At 40.4% G+C, this 17,330-nt stretch overlaps 1 protein-coding gene across 1 annotated transcript in view; it reads right to left on the bottom strand.

Annotated features, from left to right (window-relative positions):
* Positions 1 to 16,597, bottom strand: part of Tmem150c (transmembrane protein 150C) — a 64,668-nt gene extending 48,071 nt beyond the window's left edge. The window contains exon 1 of the mRNA XM_071614372.1: positions 16,513 to 16,597. The gene's annotated coding sequence lies outside the window, so the exon portion shown is untranslated. The remainder of the gene's footprint in view (positions 1 to 16,512) is intronic.
* Positions 16,598 to 17,330: the final 733 nt, after the last annotated feature.

Genomic DNA, 17,330 nt, shown 5'->3' on the forward strand with positions numbered 1-17,330 from the left:
AAGGCACACCTAACATTGGTATCTAAGTCTCTTTCTAAAATCTATTTACTGATGAAGAAAGTTTGCTTGGGAGTTTCACAAAATAAGTCATTCAATGTCTCCTTGTGCTTTTAAAATTAATATTTCATTACCTAGGAGGCTTCACAACCTACGGGGTATTTTCTTAAAAAGGTATCCCTCCCCCATCATGATTATTATTGCTTTTGCTCTTTATTTTCCTTTTTATCCTGGCTAATTTCCTCTAAGGAAATGCAAACCTCTGTAAAGCTTTGTGGTTATTTAAAAGAAGTACCCACTGAAACCTTTTTATTTGCATATCAAACTATATTTTTATATTGACATAAAACAGGCTGATTTTTTTGTTGTGTGCTGTTTCTCATTGACAAAAATTGTATATATTTATGATATGTTTTGATGTTTTGATATATGTGTACACTGGAATGGATAAATCAAGCTAATTAACATATGCCTGAGAACACTTAAAATTCACTCCCTTGGCGATTTTCAAGTATTTGATATGCCCTCATTAACTCTAGTCACCATGATGTACAATAAGTCTCTTGAACTTATTCTTCTAAGACAGGTTGATTTGGATTACAGCTGTCTGACTTTAGACAATTTATATAATCACAGTGCATTCCAATTTATTTATTTTTGAAAAGTAGATTAATGTACCTCTCTCAAATATTTGTAATGAGGATGCAGTCACCTAATTATTACCAAGCAGAGTGTTTGGCACATACTAGAAAGTTTCATAAGTATGATTGTTTAATACATTATATACTTTCTGAGTTTCTATTTCATTCTTTGAATTTCCCAAGAGAGTCTGCTTATGTAACTACTTAATCCTTTTCTGTTTTGTTTTGTCTGGTACTAAGGATTGAACCCAGGGGCACTCTGCCACTGAACTACAGAGTCGCTGGGATTACAGGTATGCCCCACTGCACCCGCTTTTATCCCTCACTTGATTCAGTCTCATGTTACGGCTGAATCACAGTTGTTCACCTGTGTCTGCTCCGGGAGGCTGTATGTCTTAGAGGAGGAAACGCTTCATTCACTCACCCACACACTCCTCACCCAGTCCACTCTCTCAAGCCAGATGCCCATCATGAAAGAAAAGAAGAAAGGGGAGAAAGGAAAGGGGGTTGATGCTGATTATAGTGACATATGTACTATGCACTCCAGCAACAAAATTTTATTTGATTGTGTCCTAATTTAATAAAATCTTAGTATTTCAGAAGATGTTCTAAGTTAATACAGAGAGGTGAATTGATATACACAAATCAGACTAAATTAGTAAGGGGTCAAAAATAAACCATAAATCAATCTGCCCACATTTACTGAATTCCCACTAGGTACTTAAAATGATTGTGGGGGTTCTGGCTCCTAATTTTATAGTCTGCCCATGGTTTCATAGTGCAAAAATGTGGATCTACTAAAATAGGCAGTCTCATGTATCTTACAAGCCAAACCATACAGACTTATGGATCCCATAACAATAATAGTGGTCCTGTCTTGCTATACAACATTATTTTGTTTTACCATATAGAGTCCAGACTCCAGGACTTTATTTATGTGCAAGTGGGGTGGAAGTACAGCTGCCAAGAGAAAAACAACATTTATTTATCTATTATACGTACAAAACTAGCACAATTTTCCCTGAATGCCAAACTGTAAAGGCTATAATAATTTTAACATTATCAAGTTAACCATCTGAATCTTTAAATGAGAAGATATTACTAAAAGTGGCATCTAATAAGGCTCTCAGTTAAATATAACCAAATGTTATAACCAAATATGGGAAGAAGCCAACATTCAGGAAGGGGTAGTGTTTGTGAAAAAGTGGGCCTTAAAACTCTGGGCAAATGGGAAGAAGTTCCTTGACTTTCAAGGTATTATGTTTGTTCTGATAGACCCATTGTAAATTGAAAATATGGCAAGTCAAATATGCATTGAGCCAAGTGTGGCAGCACATGCCTGTAATACAAGCAATTTGGGAGGCTGAAGCAAGAGAACTGCAAGTTCAAGCCCAGCCTGGACAATTTAGAAAGACCCTGTCTCAAAATAAAAATATAAAAATGACTCAGAATGTAGTTCATTTGATAGAGCACCCTTCCCTGGGTTCAATCACCAGTACCGCAAAAAAAGAGAAAAAAATGTATTGAATCCATCTAACCTTTTGAACATCAAGTCCACTGTATAGTTGGTTCACTCTCATAATCACATGGCTGGCTGGAAGCATCTCAAGAAGGTATCCTACAATATAGTGCTAACTCAAAGAAAAGAGCAAAACTGACAATTCAAAGGACCGTTTCCACTGAACACATTGACTTCCTCTCCATTATAAAGTTGAAAACTCCTAGATGGAATTTTCCGAAGTAGGAAACGATCTATAAATAGATCAGGCTGGGGAGGACATTTCACTGTGGGAACCATGAATACCAGTCACAGGACAGGACTGGATCCAGGTGAGGGTCAGCCCAAGCCTACATCAGAGAGGAACTAGAAGAAAAGTATGGATAGATAAAATGGGCTCAGAGGAGATGTGGCCTCAAATACCAAAACCAGTGGGTTGGATGAGGCTGTGAATGAGAAAATGCTCAGGGGTCTCTGTGTGGGGCGGACCTAGGACAGTGGATGAAAGATGAGGCAAGCAGCAGGATGCACCAGAGCAAGAGGTAGAGAAGCCAGTGCGGAAAATACCGCAGCTTTCCTTGAAATCATGATTAACATAATCTTAAACATCTATAATGCATGGGAATTACCAAAGTTATTTTTAATTAGCAAATGGTGGAAAAGAGAATAGGTAGCAGTCTCAGGTTGGGGTAGTTTGAGCACAGACCTTCTTGGAACCTTGTGCTTTGCATCAAGGTGACCAACTCTGTCATGAAATGGATCCAAGTGAAAGACACACTAGCTGGGCTGCAGAAAATGTGAAACAGAAAGGACTTATAGTAATCCTTCCTAATCCACAGTTTCACTTTCTGCAGTTTCAGTTACCCATAGTCAACTGTGGTTGGGAAATATTAAATGAAAAATTCCAGAAATAAACAGTTCATAAATTTTAAATAACTTTTATTATGGTCAATTGTTATAACTATTCTTTTGTATTATTAGCTAGTGTTGTTAGTCTCTTAACTATGCCTAATTTGTAAATTAAACAATCACAGATTGTTTATATATATAGAAGAAAAAAACTTTGTGTGAATGTGTGTGTGTGTGTGTGTGTGTGTGTGTGTATGGCTCAGTACTACCTTGGAACATATCCCCTGCAGATAGCGGGTGGGGGACACTAAACCACTAGTTAAGAGGGAAAGACACAGTACTGTAAGTACTTCATAGTGCATCCAATAGTTATCATAACCTCGTGAAATAAATATTAGCTATGTATGAAGTGCACTCTGCAACCCTCTCATGTGCTATGTCAATGACTGTATGCATATGGCACTTACTCTGTGCTAGGCACAACCACCCAGGGAGAAGGTAACTGTCACCCACTCTTACAGATGCACACCAGCAATAACCTGCACCCCATCATGTGGCTGGGAAGGTTGGAGCCTGGATAAGTCCCAGGAGGTCCAACTCCAGAATCATTAAAAAAATAGCTTCTCAGTCATTTTGATATCTAATTTATTTTCAATAACATCTCTTTGTAAAATATTTACAAATCTTCACATTACTCAGACACGGGAGAGCAAGGTGCCGTGGAATGAGGGGCCCCAGGGCAAGCCTTCCAGAGCATCCTGCTATCCAGCCCCTCTGAACCACCGGTGGTTTCCACACTGCAGCTCTGTGCCAGGTGACACGAATACAAAGATGAACACACAGTGCCACCCCAGGCAGCTCACACATGATTAGGAAATGAGCAGTGGTCAGAGATTGGTCCAGGAACTAGAGAGATCCAGAGAAGACACCAATGCAGCACTGAGGGCAGGAGGGGCAAGGAGGAAGGACCCTGCGCTGTCTCCAGGGATACAGAGGCATTTAGCAGGTAGGACATGCTTTCCAAGCAGAAGCGAGAGCATGGGTGGGACTCTAAGGCACCCATCCACTGTGCAGGAGCCAGAGTTCGATGCTCAGAACATGATGAGTCAGGCAGGGAGTGATGGAAGACGAGCTAGGGAGGTGGGCAGCTGCCCGGCAATGGGGCAACTATGCTGTCGCTGACAAGAGCAACTGAGGTGTTGTCTCCTGTGGCTTTTACTACAGGGAAATATGTTCATTGTAAATACCTCAGAAAGCAGAGATCATGAAAAAAAAAGAAAATGAAAATATTTTAAAAATCGAGACTTTAGATAACTACCATGACATTTTCATACATAACCTTTTGTCTGTATCTATGCATGATATATCTATCTGTATATATACTTACACAACATAATAAACATTTTTCTTCAAAAATTAAATGTAAAAGGTGGTAGGTATATACAATGGAATATTATTCAGCTTTGAAAAAGGAAGGTATTTCTAGCACCTGCTACCATGTGGCTAAACCTTCAGGAAATTACGCTAACTGAAATACCTCATCCACAAAAGAAAAAACACCATATGATTTTACTCACTTGAGGTTCCTAAAGTAGTTAAATTCTCAGAGAGAAAAGCAGAATGATGGTTGCCAGGGGTTGGGAGAGAAGGGATGAGGAGTTGTTTAGTGAGTATGGAGTTTCAGTTTTACAGGGTGCAGAGCTATGGAGCTTGGATGCATTACAATGCAAATATGCTCAACATTGCTGGTCTACACATTGTACAGTAGTGAACTTGACATTATATGTATTTTACCACAATTTAAATACAATTAAATAATTTTAAAGTAATTCATGTGACAAAGCTCTTTTAATAGCCTTTCCATTTATTTTTTATTTTAAAATTTCTTTTTGGTAACGGGGATTGAACCCGGGGGCACTTAACCACTGTGCCACATCCCCAGCCCTTTTATATATTTTATTTAGAGACAGGGTCTCTCTGAGTTGCTTAGGGTCTCACTAAGTTGCTGAGGCTGGCTTTGAACTTGTGATCCTCCTGCCTTAGCCTCCCGAGTTGTTGGGAATACAAGTGTGAGCCACCACGCCAGACCTATTTTTATTTTTTTCTTTCCGTGTAAGATGCATACACCTCTATCATGATTTATCTACCTTAATTCATTTAACATAGGAAAATTATTATTATTATTTAGAATGAAGAAACCTACAAATGCAAGTTGATGGGAAGGGTCCAGTAAAGAGTAGAGAGAGGTACAAGACCAGAGAGAGACAGGAATATTAGTAGAGCAGAGGTCTCAGGCCTGGAGGAAGCAGAAAGAGATGGCATTAGGGGCCCAGGTGATATGCTGAAACTGGTCTGAAACAGAGGGAAATAGATACCACATCTTCTGAGTTCAGAAAATAAAGAGGGATATGAATAGATTTGCATTTGTAAGGAAGTTTGGGCAACAGAGGGAAGTAAGGAGACTAGTCATTCTCAATTAAGTTAGAGGAAGGGAGGCAGGGTATGGAAGAGGAAGAAGGATACACAACTTTGTCCAGAGGACAGGATCCTGAGGTGAAGATATCTGAGGGAATGTGAGTGGGAGGTTGGGAGCAAGTAGCTATGGTTTAGTGGTGGTGAGCTCACTGAGGAGATCCAAAGGATTCTGAGGGCAGATTCATCAATGGACACTGATGAGGATGCTGTCACCATGGACCAAGACAAGTTGGTGAGGATGGGAGATGTTCTTTAAGAGGTGAACGGAGTGACTGGAAGCTGGATGAAGAGCAGCAACAAGAAGAGAAGAAATGTGGCTGGCCACCCTCGGTCTCATTCAGCATAAGACTTCGAGATTCGTTGCCATTATTCTCCACAGCACCCAGACCATACACGATGCTATTCTTATCTCTTTCTGGTCTGTCCTCCCAGACAGACTGTCAAGCTCCCTGAGGGCAGAAGCATTGTCTGTTTTGTTCACCACTCTGTTGCCAGCCCTAGATCAAGGCCAGTTAGAACACTCCTGGAAGTTTGCTAAAATAGCAGGAGGGTCTTCTATAGGAAGGAGCTATTTTATTGTGTTCAGCCTTTGAGGGAGAGAAAATGTCAGCCAGGGCTTCACCCAAGGCTGTGTGACCTTCACGTGTCCACTCTCCTGACCATCTGCCCGTATGCACACCTATGGTGCTATGATGGGAATGTCGGCACGGCTGCTTGGCTTACCTGTGATGCTGCTCAGCCAGTGGAACATGATGGAACCACCTGGGAAGCTTTAAATTAGGGGAAAACAAAAAGTCTGGCATCTGGGTCTTGCCCCTGGAATTCTGATTAGTTGGTCTAGGGTGCAGCTTGATTTTCACTGCTCCTCAGGTGACTTCACTGTGCAGCCTGGCCCCTGGCTTTCTTGCCACTACTCCTGGCTTCTGGTGCTGTCCAAGGTAGCATCTCACAGAGAACTTTGTCACTCCAGTGTCTGCCCAAGCCTGCCATGCACAAGGGTCAGTGGTCTGTTAGGACAGCCCAGTGGAAGGACGCTGCACCGCAGGACAGCACAAGAAGCCAGATCACACAGCTCACTGTACTGAAGAACACCACACCATCGTGTCCACTCTTGTGTGGCTGTCCAATTGCCACACAAGGCTACTAATATTTGAATCCATCAAAATTAAAAATTCCATCTACAACAGGCCAGACAGTAGATATTGTCAGCTTTGAAGACCAGATAATCTCTGATCCAGTTACTCAACTCTTAGGTGGTCGTGTAGGAAGCAGTCACCAGTAATTTGTAAACAGAGGGTGTGGCTATGTCTGGTAAAACTTTATTTCAAATGCTTTGGGATCCCTGCCCTAAAATAAACACATGCCCTAAGATTTTTTAAAATTGCATAATATGACCTTTTATACAAAACAGACAAAGATTCAATTGGAAAGAGAAGGCAAACGTGGCAAGCAAGCAAACCAGGAGTCAGATCAAACTGAAGTGAGACTTAGGGTACCACGTCAGATTCATATTAAGTCTGCCCAGAAAGACAGCATGTCGAGAACTAATGTAAAATATTCATGGACTCCAAGTAGAGTGGAGTCTCATCCTTCTGTGATGGCTGCAGTCATGCCAAGACTCTGAGAAATAAATCGTGCGACTTCCAAAAACATTTTCCAGCTCTTAGACTCTTGGTAGGGAGCAGTTACCATCCAGAACAATCCTCTTTAATTTTCCACATGAAAAAAAAATGAGTTAAAACCTTTGTTACAGGGCTGCAGTTGTAGCTCAGTGGTACAGCACTTGCCTAGTATATGTGAGGCACTAGGTTCAATCCTCAGCACCACATAAAAATAAATAAATAAAATGAAGGTATTGTGTCCATCTACAACTAAAAAAAAAATTAAAAAATCTTTGTTACAAGTAAGAAGGGAGTTACAGTAAGAAAAAGCTATCCTGAGCCAAGGACCATGCTTAGGACAAATACTGCCCATTAGCTAATCAAGAGCAGTATTTCTTTTTTAATTTTCTATTTGTTCTTTTTAGATATACATGACAGTAGAATGCATTTTGACATATCATACATATATGGAGTATAAATTCCCATTTTTGTGGCTAAAGGATGTGAAGTTACCTGGTTGTATATTCATATATGAATATAGGAAAGTTATGTCTGATTCATTCTACTGTCTTTCCCATTCCCATCTCCTCTCTGGTCCTCCCACATTCCCCCTGTCCAATCCAGTGAGCCTCCACTCCCCCCACCTACCTGCCTATTGTGAGTCAGAGATGCTGATCCAATATCAAAGAGAATGTTATTAGTTCGGTCTTTGTGTTTTTGGGATTGGCTTCTTTCACTGAGCATGATAGTCTCCAGTTCCATCCACACCAGCAAATGTTATAATCTCATTCTTCTTTATGGCTGAGCAATATCCTATTGTATTTATATACACCCCATTTTCTTGATGCATTCATCTATTGATGGGCATCTAGGTTGGTTCCATAGCTTAACTATTGTGAACTGAGCTCAAGAGCAGCATTTCTCAACTGCTACGTTCATGGCTCTGTTAATAGACACTGACTTTGCTCAGTAGCTTTATCTTAAAAGACCATGATGTACCCCTTTTTGATCACAACTGTATCCTTTCTGCAAATTAGTTACAGGAAATTTTTTGTCTTTTATTTTCTCAGAAACATGTACAATCAAAACATTGGTATGAAATGGCACCTAGTGTCTTTTCATTTAAATCAATGTTTATGCCACATGTAAGAAGAAATTAAAATGGAGGTATCATAGGAAAGATAATCAGCTTTCTCAAGAATGACTATTTTAGCTACTTGCACCCCTAAAGCTCAGGAAATAATGCCAAGAATTAATAAATTGGATGGTATCAAACCAAAAAACTTCTGTACAGCAAAGAAAACAATTAGGAATGTGAAGAGAGAACAGAATGGGAGAAATCTCTTTAGCTACTCTTTTAACAGAAGATTAATGTCTAGAATATATAAAGAACTCAAAAAACTTTACACCAAAAAATAAAATAACCCAATTAATAAATGGGAAAATGAATTAAACAGACACTTCACTAAAGAAGAAATACAAATGGCCAACAATTATATAATGTTCAACATCATTAGCAATTAGGGAATGCAAATCAATATTACATTGAGATTTCATCTCACTCCAGTCAGAATGGTAGTCATCAAGATTACAAATAATAAAAATTACTACAAAGGATATGGAAGAAAGGAATACTTTCACATAGTTGGTGGGATTATAAATTAGTGCAATCATTAAAGAAAACAGGATGGATGTTCCTTCAAAAGACTGGGCATGGAAATTCCATATGACCCAGCTGCACCACCCCTCAGTATTTATCCTAAGGAATTAAATTCAAGGTCTGGGGTTATAGCTCAGCACATGTGGGGCACTGGGCTTGATCCTCAGCACCACAAAAATTAAAAATAAAAGTTAAAAAAAGGGAATTAAAGTCAAGTGGAATGAGATGAACATCATTATCCTAAGTACATATATGAAGACATGAATGGTGTGACTCTACTTTGTGTACAATCAGAGACATGAAAAAATATGCTCTATATGTGTACTTTGAATTAAAAGGCATCTGCTGTCATATATAATGAATTAGAATTTTTTAAAAAAAATAATTAAAGTCAATATATTATAGCAATATGTGCATACCCATGTTTATAGCAGCACAATTCACAATAGCCAAACTATGGAACCAGCCTAGGTGTCCATCAACAGAAGAATACATAAAGAAAATGGGGTATAAATACACAACTAAGTTTTATTCAGCCATAAACAAAAATTAAATTATGTCATTCACAGGAAAATTGATGGAACTAGAGATCATTATGTTAAGTGAAATAAGCCAAACTAAAAGGTCAAGGGTTGTATGTTTTCTCTCATGTGCAGAAGGTAAAGAGGAAAAAGGAAAAGAAAGAGGGTGTGGTTCTCCTGAAAATCAAAGGGAGAGCAGTAGAGGAAAGGGACCAGGGGGTAAGAAGAGGGAAGGGAAGGGGAAATACTGGGGGATGATAATGGCCAAATTATATTATATTGTGTGGATGTATGAATATGTAGCAACATATTACGTATCATTACGTACAACTATAATGCACTAATAAAAATGTGGAAAGTAGAAAAAAAGAACAATCATATTAGCTGTTAATATAAAAAGGAGATAAAAATGGTTCTTGTGAACTTTGTACTGTCATTGACAAGACTGGAAATTTTTCAAAATGCCATACTTTTGAAGTAGAGGGCATGTAGGGACATACCACCATAAAGGTAGAGAAATGCCACCCTTAGCTTGATATTCCTGCTGCTGCATGAAGGTATGTTTTAGTTGTTAGTATTTCCATATAAATACACTTTAAGTTGCAGTGAAACTAGAATTTAGAAATTACAATACATATATATCCATTAGAAACTCCAGGACAGTTACACTATAGATTTCTTAAAATTTTAATTTACAAACCCTCCTAGTTCAGTAAAAAGTAATATTTATTTTTGAATTGTTTTACAATAATATCAACATTTCTTAACTAACATCTACTCACCCATGAATCAATAGAATGAAAATAATCTGAAAGGATATTTATTAACTAACACATTTTAAAAAATATGACACCCATTTTGGCTATGTAGTCAGTTTTAATTTATTTTTTAAGATTTCCAATTAATGCCATTTAAAATATCTCTTTGACAGCTAAGTCATCAGAAGTGTAAAAAAAACAGGAAGAAATCTACCTCATTAAAAATGAAATATTTGATGAACAGTAAGGCTGTGCTATTTTGGGAGACATTTATGTTTACATTCAGTTGATTACCATTATAATTCATTATAATTGCTGCAGAGTTAAATAACACCATTTAAATTACAGACTAATTTCCTCTACTGCCATAGTTAAGCACAATTACTTCTTCAGCTTTGTCTACACTTGCCTAAAAGTATTATGTGACTTTCAATGTTTTTTCAAAGACAGTTCATCTGGCCCCTTCTTATTCCACAGATTGAGTCTGCATCACTGTCCACAGAGATGGGAGATTCTGTAGCTTTGAACAATATCTGAATATCTTAAGGATTTTTATATGTTAGGTAAAGCCTCTGGAGTTTCTGAAGGAGGAAAGTGAGCATAATGGCAAGCTGTGGACTCATATTCTACCTGATGAAGGTGTTGGTTAAGGGATCACTTATATTTAGTTTTATCTGTAAGAAAAACTGAAATCTACTTCGCAAAATGAAATGAGCTTTACTTTCTAGATTGCATTAAGAAAAAAACTTCTGGCATCAATTTTAAGACATCTCATTTTATTTGGAATTCTAAAACGACAATATTATTTATTTATTTACTTATATATATATTTTAAAGAGAGAGTGAGAGAGAGAGAGAATTTTTTTAACATTTATTTTTTAGTTTTTGGTGGACACAACACCTTTATTATTTTTTTTTATGTGGTGCTGAGGATCGAACCCGGGCCGCACGCATGCCAGGCGAGCACGCTACCGCTTAAGCCACATCCCCAGCCCCTTTATTTTTTACTTCTTTGATGTGGGGCTGGGAATCGAACCCAGGACCTGGCAAATGAGAGGCAAGTGCCCTACTGCTGAGTTATACCCCAAGCTGTTTTCCTTTTACTTTATTAAAAATACATCATGAGGGCTGAGGGGGGGGGGGATCGCAAGTTCAAAGCCAGCTTCAGCAACGGTGAGGCATTTAGTAACTTAGTAAGACCCTGTCTCTAAATAAAATATGAAATAGGGTTGGGGATGTGGCTCAATAGTTGAGTGCCCCTGAGTTCAACCCCCGTACCAAATAAATAAATAAAGTATGGAAATTAAAAAAAAAATACATCATGAGGCACTTAACAGGCAGGTAGTGATTTCGAAAAGAAAATAACTTAGGATACAGTAAAAAAGTGAGGGATTTATGAGATGGACATATCTATTTAAAAGTATTTGTCACTATTTACTACAAACTAGTATGCAAAAGTAAGTGGTTAGAAGAAAAGGAAAACACCTCTGAAGACATAATTTGCAGTTAATGTCAGGGACACTGACATTTCTTTGGGCACCATGATGTGTTTCCAAGGGCATTAACCTTCAGAGACCACAGGCTGGCAGCAGTGAGGTCTTTCCAGTCTATTCCAGATCAAAAACTCCCCTCTTACCCATCAGGCTTCATATTACACAGAAAATAGCTACTGTCAGCTCCCTTCTGCACATGTGCAATGCGGCACAATGTTTTAAGTGTCACAAGTCTGCAGACGTCCATCTATGTGACGCTATCACATTGCAACTTAGGATGGTTGAACATGTGATCAGCCAACAGACTGCCCCAGTTTAGATTCTGACTCCATCACTGACTGGGATGTAGGTACTGAGGGGTAGCAGCAGTGACTACATCAAAGGACTGTTGTGGGAAACAGGCTAATATGTGCAAAGCACTCAGCCTGGTGCACTTGGTAAACACTCATTATTGTTAGTTACTACATATGTCTTATATCCATGTTTCCTGAAGTGGGTCCCCAGCCTAGTTTCATAGGCAATATTTGGCATCATGATTCAGTATGCACATATACACTTATATAATAACAACACAAATGATGAACATCCATATATATAGTGCTTACTGAATATGGACCAAGTTGTGCACAGTCATAATTTAAACCCAGAGGTCCAATTTCTCTAGGGCTTGTAGCCACTATTCTCCACTGCCTTGTGGCCTTGTAGGTGATATACCTGGAGGAAACAAAAGTTTTATCTAACACTGGAAACCCTCACTAACAAGAATGCACAGAGATGATTTCATTCTATCATATATTCTGTTTCAAAAGAAAAATGCTGATCCTAACTTGTTAAATTGATTTCAAGACCTAAGACATGAAGTTTGAAAAATACTATGGTGTTGTATGAAATGTTTTGTTTTGTTTTTTAAGAAAATATCAACATAGATTTTTAAAAAGTTAAATATGCATTTCATTTCAGAAGTTCTACATTGTTACTGGATTTGTGGAGAACATTTCCTAAAGTTATTCCTAAAGTTATTCAAGCATCCCCATTACCTTGTGGGATGGACACTAATTTGGACAACTTCACTGTAGGGGGTTAATATCCTCAGGACAAAGACAATGTTAGGTTTATCTTCACCTACAATTTAATTAGTATATCCAAACACAAATGTCTAAATAAGTAACTGAGGGAGAGTTCCTCCCAGAGAAGGGGAACCCCCAGGGCCTTGAGGTCTGGCCTGGAGAGAGGTATATAGGTCCCTAAACTAGGAAAGGAAGGATCACTCATCCCAGAGTCATGCAGGGAACTGTCTTATAAAACACTAAATGTGTGTTTCTTGCCACAGCCAAAACAAGAGTTTAAATCAAAGCAAATTAGTTTAAAATTGAAACAACATAGTAGATGCTAAATCAAATCCACTTAATAGTTCTACTAAAGATAAGGGTAGGTTGTATTTTAAGTGGATTTATTAACCCCCCAGGCTGCGCTGGGCAAGGGGATTTGGGTTTGAAGCCCTAGGGAAAGAAACTAAGCAAGGGCCCAACAAAGAGAGGCCTTGTGGGAAACTTCACTGTAGGGGGTTAATATCCTCAGGACAGAGACAATGTTAGGTTTATCTTCACCTACAATTTAATTAGTCATGATTTAAACCCAGAGGTCCAATTTCTCTAGGGCTCGTAGCCTTCAGCTGCTCCTTGAGCCAGAGGTACCCCCGTCAGACTTTTCACAGAGCTTCGGTTACTGCATGTGTATGGCAGAGGGGAACAGTTCTGCATAACTTCCTACTTCCTACCTTTCTCCAAATCCCCACTCTCCACCTTGAAAAAAATGAAAAGTACAGAAACCATCTCTAAGAATACATGATCTATACTGTGCAGGAGAGCATACAATGCTGAAGTTCATGAACATACACATGGGGTCAAGCATCCAAACAGTTCTGGGTGATGCTTACTTTGTGGAAATTAAAAAGGTAAAGCTGTTTTTAGAATAGAATTGAACTTCAACATAAAGCACCTTCTTCAGAGTAAATGCAAGTGCTTCCTCATAAAACAGAATAACAGTCAAATCTTAATTCCCAGCATTATCAATGCCAATTTCTACTGCCTTGTAATTAATGGATAATTGCCATCAAGTGCTATCTCTTTAGGAAATGGGTAGAAGGATTTAGAGCTGTACTGTCCAGTATGATAGCCTCTAATCCTATGAATCTACTTAAATTAATTAAAGCTAAATAAAATTCAAAGTGCAGTTTCTCAATTGCACTAGCCACATTTCAAGTGTTCAGTAGTGGTTCATGGCTATCATATCTGACACACTATAGAACATTTCCATCACTGCCAAAAGTTCTGTTGACAGCACAGATCTAGAGAAGGCTATTTATAGATGTTAAAAAGGAAATTTCTCAGTTGATAAAAGAATTGCAAGTCCAATCTACCAGAGCTGGCTTGACTCAGAACAGTGTGGGGTTGAACTGAAGGTGACTGCCAAAGATTCCATTATTATCTCAAAATATCATCCCAACTATTCTTTCCAAAATCTTTTTGCATTAAGACTTTGCATTGCCACAAGTCATTTTTCAACATTCAAACAACATAGCAGAAAATATTTGGCAATAATGACACTTAAAAGTTCCAATAATATATATATATATATATATATATATATATATATATATATATATATATATCAGCTTTGGAAATAAAAGTCTATAATTAAAGTAAGTAGGGACATACTTCTGTTTATGATAAGGAAAATGCAAATTGCATACCTGGGTCTAGTCCCTTTTGTTGATCTTTCATGAACTTAGAGCCAGCTTCCATAATACTTGAACTTTGTAGCATGTTTGGGTCACTTTAACACAAATCTCATTTGGGCTTCATAAGAACCTAATCATCACTATACTACTGACTCAGAATGCTATAGATTTCCTTAGGAAGGAGAAGACTAACAGGTTAAGTTATCTTGTCAGTATCTATTTTGCTAAACTGATTACTAAACTGATCTCAAATGGCTAAGATTGCAGGGGCCAACTAGCTATACTCCCTCCTGACTCCAGGCTGCCTTGCTAATCTGGCCACTGTACTGCAGAGATGTGAGCCACAGGGGAAACCAAGAGTGCAAAGTGCCCTTTCCTCTTGACAATCACAAAGCAGGTAAAGTAAGCCCGCCAAACCCTTGCAAGGTTGTTATAAACATGGTTATGGTAGTTCTTTAGCAAAGGCTAAACACAAAGTATTATTTTGTTCATAAAAAATTACTCCATAAGGAAAACTATCTCTATCCCACAGCAACTTGTAAAAGGCATTTAATGAGAAATATATTAATTAGGCAACTGCTATCAAGATAATGCAATGCTGATTTAAATAATCCAAACAGACTGCATTCAGCTAATGGCAGATTATAATAAACATGCATTTTTCAAATACTTTAATATGTTTGCTCAATGTCATAACATCTGTCAACTAGTCATTGTTAGCAAAACTTCTTTACCCTTTTATTTACCATATTCAGTTTGTGAACTTCCAACTTGGGGCACTTGCAAAATATGTATTATAAGCATGTAATAAATATAAATACAGAGCACATAATTAAAATTCCTATGCTTATGCCTTGAAGATTAAACTCACATTTCTAGTTCATTAAGAGATGACAACTATAGTTAATCTTGAAAACATGGTGGCTCTAGGTCACATACAAGAAAAAGTTTGGGACTTAACGCATGAGAACCAAGACTGTAGAATTCTTTGATCTGCAAACATCACAAATACAAACCTAATAATTTTTTTCTTGAAACAGAAAACTTTAAGTAGGTCAGCTTGTTAACTGCTACGATGGACTTTATACATTCACATTTGCTTAGCCTTTTGATGAACTGCAGCCCAGAATGGAGTCACAACCCTGCATTACTAAAATCTATCTTCAATTCAAGCAGAGAACTGAAGAAGCAGAAACTGATATTGCCCTTCAGGCTTTGTTATTGTAATAGAGCCAAGAACAGTTTTGTTCCGTTCTTTAACATGTCATTAGTATGCTTGCTTCCCTAACAGGAGCACGCATGTTAAGAAGCCAGAATGGGATCACTCAGGGAGAAGTGCAGTTCTCGTTCCACCTGGGCTACGTTATCACATTCTAAGTCACAATCCTGGCTCAGCCGTGAAATGATCTGGCCGGAATAAACCTGACCAAAAATATCAGTGAAGTGTTTGGGATATAATAAAGTGCTGAAGAGGTAGGAGTGGGAGGAGAGGAATAAATAGGGAGAAAAGGAATGTGAATTTAAAATGGAAAAACCTTCATCCTCCCTTTGATTCATTTAAAGACGGGAAACCACTAAACAAGGGCTCTAACGAAACATCCATCACTTTATTATTGCATTGGATAACCAAGGAGCCTCGGAAACCCACCCACCGCGGCCACCTGGAGAAACTGAAAATCCCATTTCTTCCCAAATGTGTGCGCCTAGGAAAGAGGAAAGAAAGCAAGACTGTGCTTTTCGAGTGAAGGGCGGTGCACAGGGCAAAGCAAGTTAGTGCCTCCTTCCCGATGCCCTGCTTCCCTTCCCGAGCCCGCCTGACTTGGCTAGCGGCGAAGTGAACGCAGAATGGCAGAGGGACCGGGAGGTCAAACTTAGGGTCGTTTTTCTCCAGGGGAGTCCACCCCATAACCGAGGGATGGGGCGCGGGGTGGAAACACCTGTCAAAGGGCCGGGCCGGGCCGGGGCCGCGGCCGGCGGGCGGCGCAGGGGCTCGGCGGACGGCACTGCGGTGCTGGGGACGCGGTGCGCCGTCTCCAGCGCTCAGGGCAAGCGGTGAAGAGCCAGCAGCGACACCGTCACTCGCTCGGGAGCCTGCGCCCGCGGCGCTCTGGGGAGGGGTCCGGAGCCGAGAGGGGCCCCGCAGCCCGGCGGACCCGCCGCCCCAGTCCCGCTGCGGCTCCCGCCGCCCCCGGTCTCCGCCTCCCTGCTGGGCGCGGAACCGGGCCGGACGCCCCCTGGCTGCCAGCCGGCCCGGACGGAGGAGGGGGCGCCGCGCCTACCTGCTCCGGTGCGGCGGGGCCGCGGTCGCCTAGCGGGGCCGTGACCTGCGGCGACGGCGACGGCGGCAGCAGGCGCGGTGGGGAGGGCGCTTCCTTCAGGAAGGGGTGGGATCTGCCCGCCCGCGCGCTGGTCCCCTCCCGCCGCACCGCGGCCCGCCCCCGACTTATTCTGGGGTCCCCGCTGCTAGGCCTCCCGGGAGAACAGAGCCCGCCGGGTCTCGGGCTTAGACACCCCCCACCCCCGGGCCCCTCATAGTCACCCGGGGCTGGAGCCGGGTGTGGACGGTCGAACCTCTTCCTTCCAAAGCCTTTGTGGACGCGTTTGCCTGGCGCTCCTCACCCAACAAAAGGAAGGACAGAATCAGGGATCCTCCGCCTGGTGGTTATTTATTCCTGACCTGTTGTAACCTTCTGGCTGGTTCCCTTCTGTCCCCACACCTAGGGTTTTTGCATATAGCAACTAAAATTCATTTTCATGCTCACTGGCTGAATGTGGTTCTCCGACACTCAGTGCTCTCCCGCGGTTTTCTTTCATCCTATGGAACAAACAGGGCCAACTTCTGACCCTGTCGATGAACTGCGGCGGACTCAGGTCCACCCTCCCAGCGCCGGCTTGCTTTTTTCCTCGCGTGTTTCGTCCGAGTCCGTCATAAAACAGTATTCATGAGCATTTTAATAGCTTCCCCCACCCCAGACCCCAGCCTCCCAGTGGCACCATTCTAGCAGCAGCGTGGGTCAATGCCATTTTTATTACACGCCCATGGTTAACTTAGGATCCAAACGCAGCCTTAATGTCCTCCTTATCCAAACCTCCCCAG

The sequence above is a fragment of the Marmota flaviventris genome, chromosome 7 (assembly GCF_047511675.1).
Source record: "Marmota flaviventris isolate mMarFla1 chromosome 7, mMarFla1.hap1, whole genome shotgun sequence".
Classification (NCBI taxonomy): domain Eukaryota; kingdom Metazoa; phylum Chordata; class Mammalia; order Rodentia; family Sciuridae; genus Marmota; species Marmota flaviventris.